Here is a 4,450-nt window from a genome sequence, read left to right on the forward strand (position 1 = left end):
AATGCAATTCCTTTGAAAGCGAAAATGTAAAGCAGCTTCTTAGTTTCAAGTGCATCTCCATCTCCATTTCTCCCAGGTCTGTCTGTCACCCAGTTTCTTTGGCTGCGATTGTGGTCACTGAGCCTGTACTTCACCAGGGTCCGTTTCTCTTTGCTGTTTTTTTTCCCCTCAGATATTCGGCTACTGTAGTGTCTATTGTCTGTTCAGGGTTCTGTAGCATATCAGTTTGTTGTTTGCAAGCGTGCGTCCAAGTGCATGAGATTTGGCCGATTCTGATTTGGGATGTTCAAGTGCGGCACCGTCCTGTGGCAGGCTGGTGTTGGTGGAGTGAGCTTCTGGACCACCTGGCTCAGAAGACTCTGGAGATCAGCAGGACCTCGTGGTGGTAGGAAGTTTTCACTGCTTTTTGCATGTAACCAATACTCTATTGCTGGCCTTTCTTTCTCAGTCTTTGTCTGGCACCCCTGACAGCCACTCAAATTCCTTTCCTATCAGTCTAAATATAGACTGAAGATCTTTTCTCCAAGAGACTCCTTTAAATACTCAGCGGAATACAGTGCACATGCCGAGTAATGTCTTCCAAGGTAAGTATTTAGCTCTTGGAATTCTAATGTGGAAACCCACAGAAAACGATTCCAGATAGTAGGATTATTCCAGGTACTATTTCTTATTCTGTGAATGGCATAGGTGCCCTTGTCTGGCCTAAAGCAGGGACAAGACCTTTCATAGGAATAGGTAAAACCCCAATCCTTTTACCCATCCCCTGTATATATATACACTGAAGGGGAAAAAAGAAACGCAACACCTCCTCCTCCACACTCTGGCCCTGAATGGAACAGGCGGAAGAGTGACTCATCTGTGAAGAGGACCTGATGCCACTGCTGACGAGTCCATGGCAGCCTCTGTCTGGCCCAAGCCAGTCAGGTGTGACATCTAGGAGGTGTGAGCAGAGCACCTCTGACAGGTTGCCTTACTCTAAGGCCAGCAGCATGGAGCCTTACTGTCCTGTCACTGATGCAGGTATTGTCTGCAGTACAGGTGGCAGTTCTGAAACGATGGACCACTCTGATGTGTCGGTCCTGCTTTGGTGTGGTCACTTGAGGGCGACCAGATCTTGGACATTCATCTGTCCTGTCGGTCTGCTGAAAACTCTGTAGTCGGGACACAGTGGAGCGGCTTACTCCATAGTGTCTGGCAATGCTGGCACATTACATACCAGCCTGCAGCATGCCAATGGCCCTCTCCCTTGTGTCTGGTGACATTTGAAGCATTATGGAATGAACAGAAAACTGACTAAGTGTGGCCTTTTTCTTGCAGTGACCTAAGCTTTGAATTAAGGCCTTTTTAAAGGTGACCTGATCAGGCATTGTTCCACCTGGACCTCGTTGGGTAAAACTGCACCTAACGAGCTTTCGTGTGATTGGCAAGTTGCAATGCCTCACTGCACAAGCTGTATTGCTGGTCAGAGGGCTTAAAACTAATTGACAACTTTTTGTGAAAGTACAAAATACAACTATAGTATTCTCATTCCAGAAAATGTTGCTTTTATTCCCCCCCCCCCCCCCTCCCCATCAGTATACATTTCTTACCATTTCCTTAACAACAATAACAAAAGTTAAAGAGGAAAAGAAACACCACAATAGATTTTAAAGTTCTGAGGGTTTTGCCCAGTATTTACAATCACTACTACAGAATGATTAGGTACAGGTGTACTTAATTGAATTAGTTTTGTTTTGGGAGACAACTGCCGATCAAAGGAATGCCCTCTCAAAGTGCCCTACCCCTATCATTTGTGCTATATAATAAGAGTTTTACTCCTGCATTGCATTGATGATCCCTGCCTGTAGACCTCCCACATGAAAAATGTATTTAGTTCATCTACAGCATTATCTAGGTGTCTTCCCATCACTTATTTTGGGATTGCCCAATCTAAAATGATCCTAACACGCACACCAGCATGGAGGAGGGTATTGCAGGCTAGAAGGCACCAGAAAAAAAAGGTCAGTTCTTAAAAAATAAGCAGAAGCAAAAAAAAGATAATGATTTTAGTGTAATATGTATATAGTGAAAGCCCAAATAATAGAATTGGCATCACATTCTTTTATATTTTTGTTAAACTTTTTTCTTCCTCTCATCTAAGATCCCTGATGAAACTGGCCATTTTGTAATTTCTTTAAAGAATACTTATGTGGGAGGTTTCTAAAAATGACTCTTAATGGATGAAGTGACCATGTATCCTTTATTGTAGAGATCTAACAGTCCAGAGTCCCTTATTTCTCAAGGCATGTGGTCAGAAGGATTATGTTTCTGGAAAACAACTCTTCAGCTGCTCTTCATTTGGCAGAAGTCCAAAGAGGTGAAAGTTGAATGAGATGTACTGTTAACAGGGTATTTTGGGGTTTGCTGTGCTGTACAAATAACTTCAGGTTAAATTAAGTTCTTAGATTATGAACCTTGCTAAACCTGTTACCCTACCTTATTTCAAGAAACAGCTGAATAAGATCCACAGATCAACTAGCTATTAACCACCTAAGTGACAGGATGGTCTGAATGGCCACCCTGTTTTTACCTTACACGAGATGAGTCTCTCAGTGACATTACACTGGTGATTGTGACTGCACTAACCATGGAATGGATTGTTAACTGTTGTCTGAGAGACCACTCTGAATTTCTACCATGTCCTACCTGGGTTCACATCTTGTGATCCCAGAAAGATGGCTATTGACCTCAAACAATCTTTAAAATGTTGCAAGAACTGCAAGAAATCAGAGTAACATGTGCAGTGCAGGTTAGGCTAAAAAGGGCATTAGGATAAAAGTTACTGAAATACATAATTAGTACTGTTCAGTACCCTCAAAAGACACCTTTCAATTTAAAGGATTTCAAAGCCTAGGTAATTTGGACTTAACTTAAAGGGGAACTGCAACACTATTTTTATATTTTGGGGTTAGAAAGAATCAGCATTGAATGCATTTCAACTAACTTGTAAAGCTTCCCAATTTGCATTTAACACAACAGAAGCAAAATGTAAATTGGGAGGAAAAAATATCGCAGTATATGGGCTAGCTCCGCCAGACTCCCCCCCAACCTTCCTGCATGCTTGAGACATTAACGCCATCCTGTTACGGAAACACATACTAAAACTGGAACGGTACAGAGAGCGTTTCAGGTCACACTCGACTGTTGCCTCTTCCGTGTAATCCAGCATCTTCTCCCCGCTCGCCCGAGTTCAATGGTCTCTTCCAACTTGAGCCGTTTTAAGAATTTGTATCTTCACCCTCCCCACTACAGCACTGACTATGAGACCGTTTGATGACTCGTTTTCTTTTTTCCTCCGTACAGCGAAATAGTACCGTGAACAGAGCCCCCAATCTAGCATGACTGATACCGTTAGACCAAGGACGCCGAGCCATAAAGATAAGCCGAAGCCGGCCTTGGTAGCACGTCCTGGTTTCTCTAGCGCCCCTTATAAAGGAAACAACCACACAAACTCCTTTCCTCTCTAAGTCTAAATATAAACTGAGAGCCCATTCTCTGGGGCCCTCCTTTAAATATTATCGGTGGAATGCGGCGCACCTGTCGGCAATGGCTTCCACGCCAGGTATTTAGCTCTCGGCATGCTAGTGCCGTAATCCACGCAGAGCTCTCCAGGTATTAGTGTTATTCTTGGTATAAATTCTTATTCTACGGACAACGCCCTCGTTAATGACGCCCTCTTCTGGCGTAAAGCCGGTACAAAGATCTTGTGGTGATTTTTGTCATGCTGTAAAAAGTTACAGAAAAAGAGAAAAGGCTATTCTTATCATCTCTGTCAAGGTCAGTATTATCACTGACATTTGTTAAATTTCTGTGTTGATTTTTTTCACCGCCTACTTGCTTTCAAACATGAAATGTAATCGAACAGTGTTTTCAATAAATTAATATAAGAACTTTCAGTTGTACGGTGCTTTTAACCCTCAAAACCCTTTACACAACTTCATTCACCATTTAGCTTTTGAGATCTAGTAAAATGCCAGATTAGACTACTTGTGGTAAAGATTTGTTCCATATGAAAACGCAAGGAAAGGCTGTGCTGGGATTGCATTATATTATAAAAGCGAGCAGTCAGTAGTATGCAGTGTCAAACCTGTCACCTGCCCCTGTTATGTGAAGTACAGTGTTGACGTGATTTAGATTAAGTGATGATGCAGAAATGGGTTTTAAAGACAGTAAGAGACGTACCAAACGATTTCTAACATACCTGTAAAGTACATTTTAATCTCATAACTCCTAACTGAAGTAAGAATGAAATCACGGAATATCTTTAAAGGTAAAACTTAAGTTTAATGACTCTGTCATGAGGGGAGATAAATGTAAAAATACATAACATAATCAGGACAAACGATTATTTATTAGGTTTTCGTTAGGAACGAAATGTAAGTCACTGTGGCACATCGGAGGTGTTTTGCGA

Source organism: Lepisosteus platostomus, chromosome 9 (assembly GCF_059453375.1).
Source record: "Lepisosteus platostomus isolate fLepPlt1 chromosome 9, fLepPlt1.hap1, whole genome shotgun sequence".
NCBI lineage: Eukaryota > Metazoa > Chordata > Actinopteri > Semionotiformes > Lepisosteidae > Lepisosteus > Lepisosteus platostomus.